Source organism: Anas acuta, chromosome 1 (genome assembly GCF_963932015.1).
Source record: "Anas acuta chromosome 1, bAnaAcu1.1, whole genome shotgun sequence".
NCBI lineage: Eukaryota > Metazoa > Chordata > Aves > Anseriformes > Anatidae > Anas > Anas acuta.
The window spans coordinates 155,936,787-155,952,951 of NC_088979.1; positions in this window are offsets into that span (position 1 = coordinate 155,936,787).

Genomic DNA, 16,165 nt, shown 5'->3' on the forward strand with positions numbered 1-16,165 from the left:
GATGGATAAGAAAAAAATGAGAATAGGAAATATTTTGCATTTTGATCCAGGGAAGAAGAAGAAAAGACATCTGAGATCCATTCCAGCCCTTTTCTCACATTGGGTTCTGTAACATTTTACATATATTTGTCTTCCAATCTTCCTGGTCCCCGGCTACACTGGCAGCTCAGAAAAAAATTATTAGTAATGTGATTATATTGTTGGTTGGGGTATTCGGAGTATGCCATGTCTTTAGTCTATCCTGCCATGCATCTTCTTTTCCAGCCAAAATCTCCCCAAACTTGATACAAAATATCTGTTGCAAACCCAAGTATAACCTTCCTCTATGCTATGACTTGGCTTCTGGCTGGAAGCCAAACTGAGACTTGATTCTCAGAAACACAAATTATTTTAATGAACACTAGAAAAGACCCAGACTAGCCAGCTCTCTCTAAAATGGGAGATTTACCAGCTGGTGCAAATAGACAGTGGGAAATTATTGATACCCAGCTGGGTAATATACTGGTCTACTTATTTTCTCAAAAAGATCATACTTTCCCATGAATTTGATTAGCATATAGTCAGCAGTTATTTCTCCATAATTATCCAACCCAAAGTTGGGTAGTAACCCCACCTTGTTGAAGGATCTTTCTAGCAGTCAGAAAATGTTTCTACCTTAAAAAAAAAAAAATAAAAAAAAAATAATAATAATATAATTACATTTGACCGGGACAATAGCCAATAGCAGAAATACAACTTTTGTGCTAGGTGTAGCTCCAAAAGCCTCATTAACAGTGGTTACATAAACCAGGAAGAGTGAGGAGACGCTGGTCTTAACACTAGGCTTATTCAAAGATAACACTCATATTTAGTCATGGTCTGTCTTGAGACACTTATGGATTTTCAGACCTGGGTAGGTGTTAGACTTGGTTTAATCTTAATAATAATGCAGTCAACTTACATATCCCAGGTCAGAGTAACGTCTATATTGACAGGCCATTCAAGACCTTCTGTAGAGTTTTCAGGTCCCTGTTTCTGATGTTCATTGAGCAGTCACATAAAAGCAGCTATATCTTTCACAAAATACAGCAATTTTAGGAGGTAGAAGTCTTTTGGTAATGTTGTGTGACAGTCTCCACTTACCTCTGTATTTGCAAGTCCTTTTCTAGTGACACATCAAGACTGTGTGTATGTCTATGTAAATAATTTTGCAAAATAAGAGGGTGGGGGGGGAGAACTAACCATAGAGTAGCTGAGCATCTTCAGGGTATGCTCTTCATATGCTATAATCACCAGTTCGTTCTACTTTATTGCTGTTTCAGTATTCTGGGCTTAGAAACCTCTATGACCTTGTACACGTATACATTTTCAGCTCTAGTGAGCACATGGTAGACTAAGAAGCTCTGATTGGAAAAGCACAATGTCTGCACACAAAGAACAGGGTTTGCAGAAGACATCCTGAAGAACTCAGATTGCTGTACAGATGCAATTATTGCTCCTCATTCTCCTCTTTGCTCATGTATGAGTAAAGAGATTCCATTTATGCATAAGTGTTTTTATTAGAGAGTTTGATTTGACAATGTCTGTGTAAGTAAAATAAAGTAACTCGTAATTACACTGAAGGGAAGCTTGTATTTTTTTAATCTGACTAGTTAACTATGAGCAAGTGTCCTGTTCAAAAACTGAACTACTTCCACAAAGAAATAATGAAAAATGGTACTATATTAATTCCGCTACTTGAAGTTGACACAAAATCATATGAAATTACAATCAGATCATTCATGAAGATTAGTCAAGCTACTATTTTCTGTTTCTTAGCAGATGTTAAGATGACATATAATCTTAACTGTATTTTTCCTCAGTAAGCTGCCTTTACCTACTTTAAAGAATCTGGGTTTTTGTATATTAAGACAGTTGAAAGAAATTTGATTTTCCGTACTCTGATGTCCAGCCAGAAGCCAAGTAATACCACACAGAAATATAGATATGTGTATATTTAGAAATTATTCTGTATACATTGCCATTATTACATTGCATAGTTACATCCATCAGTAAGTTTTGAGGATTGTTCAGAGAATAAGTAGTCACTAATAACTTGTCTGGAGATATGTTTAAAAGCTGTATTCCTCCCCTGGAGTTTACTTTCTCTTTTGACTTTTACTGTCTAAACACATTTGGTTTCTGAACATAGTGAGAAACATTTTTTTGTCAAGATTATTTTAGGTGGAAGTGGAAATGGTAGAGTTCTGTGTTTCTCATAGTAACTTTGCTAGAGGGTATTATTCAAGAGCAAAACAAACAACACTGGATGGCATTCGCATGTTTGGTTATTGTTGCAAAATGGAATAAAGAATCATTCATAAACTGAAACAAGTAAAACAAGTAAATATGTTGAGTAATTGAGCATCCTTACATAGTCTTACTTAACTGGGGAAAGTATTCCAGTGGCATAATGTTGCTGCTTCATAAAATCATTAAGGTTGGAGAACACCTCCAAGATCACCTGGTCCAACCATCCCCTTACCACCAATATTGCCCACTAAACCATGTCCCTAAGCACCATGTCCAACCTTTCATTGAACACCATCAGGGACAGTGACTCCAGCACTTTCCCGGGCAACCCATACCAATGCCTGACTACTCTTTCTGAGAATAAATGTCTCCTAATTTCCAACCTGAACCTCCCATGGTGCAACTTGAGACCATTCCCTCTAGTCCTATCATTAGTTATCTGTGAAAAGAGGTCAACCCCCAGCACCCTACAACTTCTTCTCATGTCTTTGTAGTTCATGTCTTTGTAGAGAGCAAAGAGGTCTCCCCTCAGCCTCTTCTTCTCCAGACTAAACAACCCCAGTTCCTTCAGCTGCTCCTCATAAGACCTGTGTTCAGGCCTTTCCCAAGGGTAGTCCTTCTCTGGACATGCTCCAGGGCCTTGATGCCTTTCTTGTAGTGAAGGGCCTGAAACTGAATGTAGTCCTTGATGTGTGGCCTCAAAAGAAGTGGGGCAGGGGGTGGGTGATCACATCCCTGGTCCTGCTGACCACACTATTTCTGATGCACATCTCACACAAGAGACACCTGCAGGTCACTTATGAGTTGTCTGTGTGCAGCTATGTGGAGCTTCTGTGTAGAAAATGAAAAGTAAAGGTTTGGCATTATATCTTAACTGAAACAAGATCTGCTATGCATGAAAAGTTTTTCATTCTGTAGAAACAAACAAAAATCTCTGAAATTACACCACCTAATTATTAATAAAATTTGATACAAGAAAAATCAATTTCTCCTTGTTGTTCTCTCATCTTCTCCCAGTAAAGTATGTATGCATTTTTGGCAGCCAGTGATATATGCCAGAAATTCTGTATTCTTGACAGTTCTGATATACTTTTAGTAACATACAATGATGAAAAGAAACGGGCTTGTGCTATATATGCTGTCACACACTGGATGCTAAAGAGATGGCATTTGCAGTGTAATTCCTTGCATGGCTATAAACCTGTCCATACTTTTATAAAGACCCAAAGTCAGCTGTCTGACCAAGTTGTGAGAGGGCACTAGGCCATCTGAACAGGTGGCCATAAGTATTGACACAGAAAGATGTTCCTCACGTGTGCTTGCCAAGGGCACAGTTTCCTGCTGGACTGTACTGAGCTCATGCACAGTTAGAGGGATGTGCACTCATTAATCCAGCTCTGAGATGTATTAACTTTAAAAATAGCTTTTGTTACAGCATGGTGAGAGTTTCTGACCCATTTAAATTTAGCAGGACAGAGTATAAGCAACAGAGATTTCTGGTAAGCCTTCACTGTTCAGCAGAACAGATAAGAGAAGTGCAGACTAATTTAGTCCAGCTAGAACAGAGGCAGTCATTATTGCTCCAGATGGAAGAGGAGAAAGATCAGAAAGACTTAAAAGCAGCATTGATATTCCAACAGACAAAGGTCTTCTCTGAATGGGCTTATGCCTTTGTGCAAGGAACAGTGTATTATTAACATGGAACACCATCCTGTAAATCTAAATACAGTTTAGATGATAAAGGAGTAAAAAAAAAATTGTTAAAGAACAAGAACGCATTTTAGTTGGAGTTTCACATCCATCGCGATATCAATACACTTCTAAGTTCTAGTGTCTAAACTTGTATGTTGCTGCCTCATATATTTCTGTAACCTGCCCATGAGCAATAATGTAAATCAATGTAGCTCCATTAGCTGAAACAGAGGCACACCGGTTTACATCCTTGGTAGCAATAGGAGCAGGATGTCTGTATTACAGTTTGATTGTATTGCAGAAACTTAGTTGCCTCTTCTTGCCTATTACCTTAGTCACAAATACTCCATGAGTGAATGAGAGGACTCTGTGAAGGTCATTTCAAATTGTGTCGACATGGAAAGCATACTCAGTTGTTTTTGTTATACAGTCCCAATTGCAATAGGCTCATTTGCACCAGGGAACACCCATCCCAAGCTAAGTGGAGCAGCTCCAGAGAGACCACCATTTCACAGAGACAGCTGCACCAAAAATTGCCAAAAATATTAACGTATGTAACTGAATAAAAGTCACCAGTACCAGAGAAGGTATCTACTTTGGAAATATTTTTCCTATTGAAATCATAACTCATGTACATGTACCACTGATCTTGTCCTTTTAATTTCTTTATACAGTGTGTGGCTTTTCACAGATGTTTCACACCAAAGGCATCTTGACATTTCAGCACTTGTTATAATAATAGCAAGTGTCTGCGAGCTAATAACTTCTCAGTTTTACTCAACCCTTTTACAAGACCTTTTCTTGGTTGAAGCTATTCTAAACTCAAGCCACTAGAAGGCAAACAAGCAACATCAGGTTTTCCAGGGTAGGAGCTGAGACTGTGTGAATAGTCAATCCTGTCAGCACTGTTCCCATGCAGACTGCTCTATCTGACTGCTCTAGGGGACTCACTAACATTCAGTTACCTCTTTAAATAAATAAATAAATAAATAAGGAATATTATATCTTAAAAGTGTATGCATTTTCACTTGAAAGTGTTGTATTTTATATAAGGGCAGTGTTTAACAGCACTGTGTAAACAGTTTAACAAGATCTAACTCACCACACATAAATTCCAATGTAGAAGCTGTCAGTACAGTTGAACATCCCTTGCAATTAAAACTATATACACTTGCATTTATCTTGTACCACTAATTCTGGAAATGGTAACAGAAAATTCACCAGTGTTAAGGTTTTAAAAGATTTTTGTAGTCAGGTCTGCATCACAATATTCTTCTAGCTGGACTTTATGCCACTGGTCCCAAGCCTCCAGGCCTGGCTCTTCAGCTGTTTTTCAGTCCACATCATTGTCAATTTATTTAAGCCATACTTTGTCAGCTTGTCTATGAGGTTATAGAAGACACTGTCAAAAGCCTTACTGAAGTTGAGGTAAACAACACTCACTACTCACCCCTTATTTCCCAACCTACTCACCTAATTGTAGAAGGCTACATAGTAGGTTAAGCATAATTTCCCAATCATAAATCTATGCTAACTAAACCTAGCGCATTCTCGTCCTTCATGTGTTTGTAAATGCTTCCCAGGAGGAGTTGCACCATCACTTTCCCAGGTACTGAGGTGAGGTTGCATGGCTTGTAGGTCCCTAGATCTTCCTTCTTGTCACTCTCAAAGACAGGTGGTACATTTGTGCTTTTCTGGTCTTAGAGAGTGGCTTTGCAGTGACATCAGCAAATTTCTTCAACCTTCATAGGTGCAACCAGTCAGGCCCCATGGAATTCAGAATGTCGAGTTTGCGTAAGTGATCCTTAACCTGGTGTACCTCAACTGAGGGTATGTTTTCCTTCATTTAGACTTTCTTTCTTGCATCACCCACGAAAATAGTTAATTCACACTTATTCACAACTTAATTCACATTATTAAAGATTTGCATTATGAATAAATACAAATAACATTCTAAAGGCTTGTCACAGGAGATACAACAAACAATTACAATGAAGCTAGAGAATTAGGCACTGAATAGTCCTGACCACATTCTGTAGGCAAAGAAATGGAGAAAACCTCTCCATTCTCATGACATGTTTTCTTATTTCAAGTGAAGGAAAGCTGTCAGAAAATAGTTACAATCCGCTTCAGATTTTGAGAAAAATTCAAGTCATATATGCATTCAGCTGCTCTCTGGGGATAGTCGTGCTGAAACCAATGAGACCACAGCAATTTTTAGAACATTTTGTGTAAGGAACTCAGTTTAGTTCAGTAAAATTATTCCATTTTGTTGTATAGTTCCCCTGAAACTCTGTTCTGTTGTCACAAGATATACCATCGAGTTCTGGATCTAATAAATTAAACAACTTCTAAAACATTTAATTTACCCTTTATTTTGTAGGTATGGTATAAATTTTAAGTGTCTCAGTTGTGCCTGATCACTGTTCATGACAGCTTGTAATGAATGAACATTGAGCAGCAAAGATTTCTAACAAACCAATAGTCAGTTTCTTTCACACTAATTGTAGGAAGAGATCAAAAAACATTTAATTTGAGTAAACAACTAGAAAGATACAACAGATACAACTAACCATAATTTTAAAAACACCGTGAAAAGCTTCCTCTTGATCATGCTTCCTGGTTTTGTTTGTGTTTGCTGAACATGTCACATTACTGCTACATCCCTCTCCATCCCTCTGGCAACTCCTGTGCTGAGCAGGTAGCTAGCAGACACTGCTGGCTCCACCGGAGAGAAATTGCTATTCTTCATTGAAAAAAACCTATGTGGTATATCAATCATGTGTGACCATGTGAACATGAAAAGGTGGAGTTTAGGATTCTGAGGGTAGCAAGGAAGGCGCATTACGAGTTCATAATGCTGGACTTCAGGTGAGCAGACTTTGGTCTCTTCAGGGATCTGCTTGGTAGAGTACCATGGGAAGAAGCCCTGGAGGGAAGAGGGTCCCAAGAAACTGGTTAACATTCAAGCATCACCTTCTCCGAGCCCAGGAACGACAAAGAGGAAGCTGGGCAAAAACACCAGGAGGATGAACATGGATGAACAAGGGGGTGCTGGCCAAACTCAAACAGAAAAAGGAGGCCTACGGAGGGTGGAAACAAGGACAGGTAGCCTAGAAGGAATACAGAGAAATTATCAGAGCAGCCAGGGATCAGGTTAGGAAAGTTAAAGCACAGCTAGAATTAAATCTGACCAGGGGCTTCAAGGTCAATCAGAAAGGCTTCTACAGGTGTTAAAAGAAAGACTGGGGAAATTGTGGGTCTTCTACAGAATGAAATAGGAGACCCAGCCTCCCAGGGTGTGGAGAAGGCTGAGGTACTCAATAACTTTTGCCTCAGTCTTCACTGGCAAGAACTCTAGCCACACAATCCAAGTCACAAAAGACAAAGGCAAGGACTGGGAAAATGAAGAACTGCCCACTGTAGGAAAAGATCTGATTCAATACCATCTAAGGAACCTGAAGGTGCATACATCCATGGGACCGGATGAGATGAATCTGTGGGTCTTGAGGGAACAGCTCAATGGAATTGCTAAGATACTATTTATCATACTTACAAGTTGTGGTTGTCTGGTGAAATTCCTACTGACAGGAAGAGGGGAAACATAACCATTTTTAAAAATGGAGAAAGGAAGACCCAGGGAACTACCAATCAGTCCAGATTGGTAGAGGCCAAAATCAGAGGCCAATCAGTCTCACCTCTGTGCCTGGCAAGATCATGGAGCAGATCCTCCTGGAATCTACACTAAAGCACATGGAAAATAAGGAGGTGACTGGTGACAACCAAGATGCAACATGCCTCTAAGGGCATATTGTGCCTGACAAATTTGGTGGTCTTCTATGACAGGGCTACAGCAGTGGAGGATAGGGCGGATAATATAGAGTGTTTATGTGGCAAGGTTTTGGTAGAAGGGGGCCGTAGGGGTGTTTTCTGTGAGAAGGATCTAGAAGCTGCCCCATGTTTGGTAAGGGCCCCACTGCTGACCAGAGATGAGCCAATAAGCTATGTTGTATTGTGCCTCTGTGAGGGTATATTTAAGACAGGAAAAAAAATGCTGTGCCACACACAGCAGCTGGGAGAGTGAGAGGAGTGAGGAACAGCCTTGCAGGCACCAAGGTCAGTGAAGAAGGAGGGGGAGAGGTGCACCAGGTGCCAGAGCAGAAGTCCCCTGCGGCCTGTGGTGAGGACCGTGGTGAAGCAGGATGTCCCCCTGTAACCCATGGAGTACCACGGTGGAGCAGGGTTCCACGCTGCAGTCTGTGGAGGAGACCAGAGTGGAGCAGGGGGCCCTGCACCGACGGAGTCTCCCGCCTGTGGAAGACCCCTGCCAGAGCAGATTCCAGGCCGGACCTGTAGCCTGTGGAGAGGAGACCATGCAGGAGCAGGTGACCTGGCAGGAGCTGCTGCCTGTGGCGGTCCCAGGTTGGAGCAGTTTGCTCCTGAGGGATGGACCCTGTGGTACGGACCCATACCTGAAGCAGTTCTGGAAGAGCTGCTTCCTGTGGGAAGCCCACACTGGATCAGTTCATCAAGGACTGCATCCTGTGGGAGGGACCCCGTTGCACAGGAGACGAGAGTGACCGAGAAGGAACGGCAGAGAAGAAGTGCTGTAGACTGACCATAACCCCCATTCCCCCGTTCCCCTGCACCACTCGGGGGGAGGAGGTGGAAGAGGGTGGATGGGGGGGAAGGTGCTTTTGGTTTCTTTCCTTTGTTTCTCACTTCTCTAACTTGCTAGTAATAAGCAATAAATCTTACTGTCTCCCTATGTCAAGTCTGTTTTGCCTGTTACAATAATTACTGTGTGATCTCCTTGTCCTTATCTCAATCTTTTAGCCCTTTTCATTGTATTTTCTCCCCGTTCCTCTTTGAGGGGGGGAGTGAGAGAGTGGTTGTGGTGGAGCTTGGCTGCCCACTCGAGCAGAACCACCACAGATAATGACTATCAGCTATCTGGACTTGTGCAAAGCATTTGACACTGTCCACATCACATCCTTGCCTTTAAATTGGTGAGACATGGATCTGACAATGGGCCACTCAGTAGGTAAAGAATTAGCTGGATGGTTGTACACAAAGAGTCGTGGTCAATGTCTCAATGTCCAGCTGGAGACCAGTGATGAATGGCTTTCCTCAGAGGTTGTTACTGGGACCAGTGTCATTTTACTTCTTTGTCAGTGAGATGGACAGTGGGATTAAGTCCTCAGCAACTTTGTCAGCAACACCAAACTGTGTGGTACATGGTCCTTACACCACAAACAGCACCCTGTCTGGTTGATGCAGAAGTGATGGCACATTCCCTCCTGAAAATTCTTCCTCCTTCTTCCTTTGTAGTTACAGTGTTTACAGAAAAGGTATCAGCTTGTGTTTTATACATGATTGGAAAAGTCACAGATTACTCTCAGGAAGAAGGAGTTACCAATAATTACCAGGCTAGGCAACGTTCTGAGTGAGCCTAGAAGGAGAATCTATTCATTTGTAGCTCAAGATAGAATGCTATTTCCAACCTTTCACTGTGTATAACGTGCCTGATTTCACTGGAAAGAGCACTGGAGGAAGAACTCTGTCACCCAGACAATGTACTCAGAGGCTGTGCTGCTGATATCCTGTCCAACTCTGGCGCTACCCAACTGGCCAAGGGTCACCTCACCAGGAGGGAGGACAGACCAGGATGGCACCAGCAGAAGTACCACTCAGTAAGCCTGTCACCAGCCATTACCTACTGGGATGGAGAAGTGCAAGAGTAAACTTTGCAGCCCCCTGGGGTCAGTTCTGTGGTCAGGCCCACCACAGGTGAAGACCAGTGTTGAGTCCTCACCAACAAAAGCCAGTCCCCACAGAAAAATTATGCTCTGTGAATAGGAAAAAGTAAAGTCCCACTGTTCCAACAGGGTTTTCTCTGGCAAGCAGTGTTACTCTGGCAAAATAAAAGCATCTGTCAAAACTGCTTGGGATGCTCAGATGCCAAGGTGACAAAAGCATTTTATTTTTTTTTAGTTTTTAATGCTTTTGCCTCTGTACTGAAAATCTCAAGGGGATGCTGGTGTACAGCAAGCACATTGTTGGGTGTGTACTTGATGCCAGTTACTATCCCCAGAGATTTTGTTTGAAATTAATCAGTTATTACGTGGAATTCCCTTTTATCTTCTACTGGCAGAAAGTGGATCAAACATCTCTCTCTTATTACTAACCTTCTGAGAATATTTTCCCTTATTTCTTACTAATTAAAACAAAACAAACAAAAAAAAGACATAACATAGTAAAATAACAACAACACCTTCTATCTTCTGTTTGAGATGAACACCAGTAATCTCTGCATTTTAGCATGTAACTTTGACAACAGTATTAAAATGAAGGTCTTTCTATAGGTGTTTGGTAACTCATCCATCTCCCAGCAGTGTTATAAGAATTAATTAGCTAATGCCAGAACAGCATTACATATATGCCAAGAATTTCTATTAACTTATTAAAGTTGTGTGTGCAGAGTGGCAACATGAACTTTTTCACTGCCAATTGGCTCTACCACTAGACAGAAGAGACCAGCTCTCAGGAAAGACATGGGAAATCACTCTTCCTGACTTTTCAGTCTTCCTCTCTCATAGAATTGCTAAATATGGCACGAGTCATACCGTTGATTTGGGTTTGGTTTTGTAACACCAGTCTAAGATGAATTTGCAATGAGCTACAAATTAGGTAGATATTTCTTCTGCTCTTAACTGAATTGTAAAGCAATATCCTATGGAGAGAAGTGTCAAGTCCTGTTTGACATTCTGAAGCCACAGACTGTGCAATCTAGGATATATAAATGAAAATCTGGAAGGGACACAAGGCACAATACTCATTTTTGCTGTACAAGACATAAAGAAACTGATGCATTTTGAGTTCCAGGCCCCAGAAAGAGTCAATGCAAGAAGCTGTAATTGTATGTTCAGCTGATGTTCCAGTTACACAGACAGCTCCCACCAATCTTAAGTGACTACTTTCAGTCATGACTGTTTAGCTACTCCAAAGAACTACTCTCCAGTGTGTTTATATCTTTATATTCCAGAATGTACTATTCCAGAGATTATTTTGTTTAATTTCTATTATTTTAGTAAAAATAATCAACAGAAGTAATGAACTGGTTAGAGAGAAAATTAAAGAGGTTAGAATCTGCAATAAATTGAAGGCAGTCACATACACATAAGTTATGGGAAGTTTCTCTCTCTCTCTTTTTCTCTTGTTCCAACATATACAATGTACTAAACCATAATTATTTGACAACTTCTTAACTCCCATTCAAGGAAAAAAAATGAGGCTGAGCATCTCATAGAACTGAAACATGAGAAAGTGCAGTCACCTTCATCATAGGCAGTTGTCTCCTCATTTCTTTTCAAATGTCTTAATTTTATATATTTTCCATGTCTTCCTCTATGTAATATTGCCTCTTTGCCAAGGATCAAAAAAAATGATAATATATGAAACACAACAGTGTATCCCACAGCAAAAGAGCAATCAGGTTTTCATTTTTCACCTGAGAGGACCATTGGGGACAAAAAAAATGCATGAGCAAACCCAATATGTAGTACTTGATTTTACAAAAATGCCCACTTTTTGCTAGCTCTCTGTCACAACCAAAAAGTGAAAATAAAGTTTGTCAGTCTATGTGAAAGAAAATACAAGAGATCAGAATAAATTTTGAGATTTGAATTAAAAGTGCACATCAGGCCCTACCCTTCTGATTAGCACCTGGTAGACTGCTCATGAAGGGGAACTCAGACAAGAAAACTGCATTAAGAATAAACCCACAAAAAGTGGGTAGAACCATGATAGTAAGGCATCATGTGCAATGAATGCAAAACTGTGATGACTGGGAAAAAAACACTCAGTGGTTATAGTGTCAAACCCAATTCAAATGTTAATCTAAAGATACTAAAAATATATAACTAGTTGTTTCCCTTTGAAACATTTTCCAGAACGTGATGACCTTCAATGTTAGAAAAGATTTATATTATTTCTAATTTAATAATGCATGGTTTTAGCTTTCATTCCTGGTTTCTCAATATATTGTTCTCTGCTAGAATAAAAAGTCCTTCTATAACCACTATTTTCTTCCTACTTATGGTACTTATATTCTGTAATTAAATATTCTGTCATCTTATTTTAATAATTAAACTGAATCTTTACTGCCTTTCCATTTTCTTCAGCCCTTTTCATTTTTTCCAGTCCTTTCCATTTTCTTCAGTCCTTGAAATATTTCTGGGGCCCTTCTTTCTGCCTTGCCCAGTCCAGCCTCACCCATACAGTAGAACAAAGGAAAAGTCCCGTCTTCTCTTTCCTGCTTCCCTGTTTCTACATCCAATGTTAGAATCCACAGTATCTCAGCTAAAATTCACTGACTATTTGCTATGATTCCACCATCCTTTGTAGAGTATGGAGGACTGTTCATGCATAACCTCCAAATGTCTGAAGAAATATATATATATATATATTTAATTTGTATTTCTTTTATTCCCCTATCCCTATGACATCCAGTTTTGAAAAACTATGCCTATTTCTTAACCTCTTTTTAAGCTCTGTGATCCTGTGATCCCTCAGTATAAAAGTTATTTGCTTTTGAGTTCATTACTGAAAGCCCTATGCACTATGGTTTAAATCAGTCAATCACTATTTTCACAGCATGACGCGTATGGCATTGCCTTTCTGTCATATTAGTTGAGACATTCTTCACCCTCTTGATCTCCTTCAAGAAATTCTCTTTGGACAAGATGTCTTGTTGAAATGTCTGCTTTAAATCTTATGTTCCTGGATTACTGCATAGTCTAATAATTATTCATTATGAAATATAATCCAGGGTACAGAATTGAGCATGTCCCCTAAGTTGCACAGACAGATCTATGCCCATGTGGAAGAGACCTGAAAACACCCAGCCAGAGGAGGCAGCTCAGCCTAGGGGATGTATCCTCAACACTGCCACCAAAGTGAGAGGTGGGAGTGATGACAGAGAGAGGGATATCGATACTATCAGCTCTTCTGGCAGCTGCCTTTCAGAAAGCTTCAGCCTTATGTGGCCAAACACATTTTTAGTTGAGATCTGAACTCTCCACAGCCCAGGCAGAGGAAGTACTTGAGCCCCAGTAAAGACTATGCAGAGTGCTGGTCATGTTGGTACTGACTGACATGCATTATCATGACACGCTTCTGCATGATTGATACTGTGGGGTTAGGTCAGTGGACAGCAGAGTGAGCCATGGCTTCTGCTCTTAGTGCTTTGTAGACCTTGGTGAGGCCAGGGACAAATATACTGAGAGCACTGTAGAGATCCCTTAGCATCTTCTATGCCTCTTCAGCTGTTGACTACAAGCAGTTACTACCTCCCTGTCAGCTCTCTCTCTTCTAGACTTGCCAGCCACAACATCATACTTTCCTCTAGTTTCCACTGACCCGTGTCATTGGTTCTCATGTCTTCTTCACATAGTCTGGGCAGATTTTCTTTCTTTTCCTGAAGCCCCTTGATTTCTTTCTTTCTTATCTGCTCATAATTCACCTTAATTCATTCAGACAAAGACTTTTTGTGTATTTTTTTTTTCCTGCAATTTATATGGCACACTGAACACACTAACATTAATTTAATTTTATGCACTAATTTCTTGAAAGCTGGTGCAAGTGTTGCTATACAGATGACTTCTTTATGGTTGTCTGTAGCACAGTAAATGCCCACCACCTTTTACTCAGATACAAGAAGTGTGGGGGCTTCAGTGATACAACGCCAGGGGATGCAGGGTGAATGTTTTCAAGATTAGGCAAGGCATGCAATTTGTGGAATACTTCTGTATCACTCACAGTTAGTGTGTAGGCTGCTGCCAAATGCTGGTTATTGTCTTCCTTCCTGAAGCAGTACCGCTTGAACACTGCAGCACAATGCTATTTTCAGCTCCTTGACGAGATGATTACAATGTAAAGTCATGCTGCGTGACCAGCATGCCAGGTGTTTGCTAACTCCACTTTTATTACTTTGGGAATGAAAGAATGATGAAGGGAGGCACTGGAGTTACTTAGGAGATTTTCAAACAGCAGGTCAGCTTAGATAGCTTGGCTATTTTTGTTTAAGGCAATGGTGTACTGTATATATATATAATATATATATATATATGTGTGTGTCTTCTGTATTACAACTGACCTTATCCAGTAGCAATTAAATTATTAAAATAAAGTGCAATCTGTTAAACTTTTTCAAAGCAACGTTTGCACTTCTGAAAGATTATGTGCCAAACAGGTAGCTTTTTTCTCTACACAATAGGTATCAAAAAGATTATAAGCAGAGGAAACTCCCCTTGTAGAATACACATTGTACGTGCTTACTTGCCCATGGTGGGGTAGAAGGGAGAGGAGAGATGCAGTATAGGCACCTTTTCCTTACACACTTTTTATTCTCTGCCAACTCAATAAAAAGTGGGAAAATTAAAGACAACCCTTGTGATCATCAACTGATTTGTTAATCAGTTTTCTTCTGAGTAAGATTCAAAAGACATCAGATACACTACTTCAAAATCACAATCAAATAGCTGTAACAATTAGTAACTAACATTTTCTGAATCTGTAATTCAGATACTATAAGCAAAAGACATAATTGCCATTCAGATCTCATAGCAGTAAACTTTTCCAAAGGGTGTCTCAAAATTAATTGATAAATATAAATATATTTTAATATATTTATTTTAAATTCAAGAAGACGCAAGTCTGACTGTGTTGCTCGATCAAGGTGCACTGCAAGATATCTAGCTTATATTAGTATTTTTTCTTTCCAAGAGAAATTGGTCATGGTCCATTACAAATTTAGGCTTAATGGGGCAGTAGTGAATTATTTGACTGTTTTTTAGTTTCTTTCTTTCTTTCTTTCTTTTGTTTGTTTTGTTTTGTTTTCAGTTTTAGGAGGTTAAATACATATAAGTAGCCGAAGAGAAAGGAAACACTGATGATATTAGCTAATAAAGACTTCAGATATTCTTTCTAATTAATCTGAGGCCAAGTTGGTAAATAAAAAAAAAAAAAAAAAAAAAGAGGGAGAGAAAAAGAAATCAGTTCCAAAGAAGTCGTTTGTGATATAGAAGTATATCAGTATTTTATTAAATTTGAGTCCAAAATTTTTGTTGTTTTTACAAATAAGTTCTACGAAAACTTTGGTAGAATTCTAAACTTGTAAAATCCCACTGGTCAGAATATTGTCATACAATTTAAGAAAAAGCCTTGTGTTGGCAGAAGTGTCAGAGTAGAAATAAGTTTTTTTAAGCTCTGACTAAATCATTAAACTACAGCTTAGTTAAAAAATAAAAATAAAAATTAATGACCTAATTTCTGTTGACAGAAAAAAAAAAATGTCTTTAGAGCAATTATATGCATTCAGAAGGGAGGACTGGGACCAAACCAGCTCAGCAACCTCCATGAAGAAACACCTCAAGGTGTTTCAAGTTAAGCCTCAGGCTCAACTCAGCCCAGGTTTATGGTTGTCTACTTAACCACATATGACAATAAAAGTGATAAAAAGTGGGAACTATCACTGCAAAGATTGTGAGAACCAAACTTAATTGAATTTGGTTATTTACCTACACATTCATCAGGATCACTCAGCCACCAGATTTATGCTGCAGCCAATTATAGTGAAGGAGAGACAATCTGAACTACCCAATGCCTCAGTGCTTGGAGACTCACTGAGCCAGTCACATACATGAAATGAACTTCTCAAGCTTGAAAAAAGCCTGTATTCTCAGCAAACAAGTAAACTTTATAAAATACTTCCTATTTTCAGTGAACTATTCTCCTGCCCAGACATTTAGCCATCAGTTACTATCTTGACATGTTGTTTCTTTTACTAGGAGAAACTGTTGATTTGGGCCAGAAGTTTCTTTAATGAAATCCTGTATATTTGAAAAGATGTACACAAAACCCTGTTTCCCTAAATGCACTAGGAACAAACAGCAGAAGGTTATTTCCTTGCTCACAAATCCAATTCCTTTTTTTTTTTTTTTTGTTTGTTTTCCAGTAGGTACTCTGTTCAACAGAAGCTTTTTTATCTTGGCTTTCTCCCTGGGCCACCCACATTGCCTACTTTTTTTCCAGCTTTCTGATTACTTTTAAACACATAACTCCTATCAGTTGGTGTCTCAGCCAATGAATATATACTAATTTCACAGGTAAGCTCTTTGTTCTCCACAAATTACTTCATGCT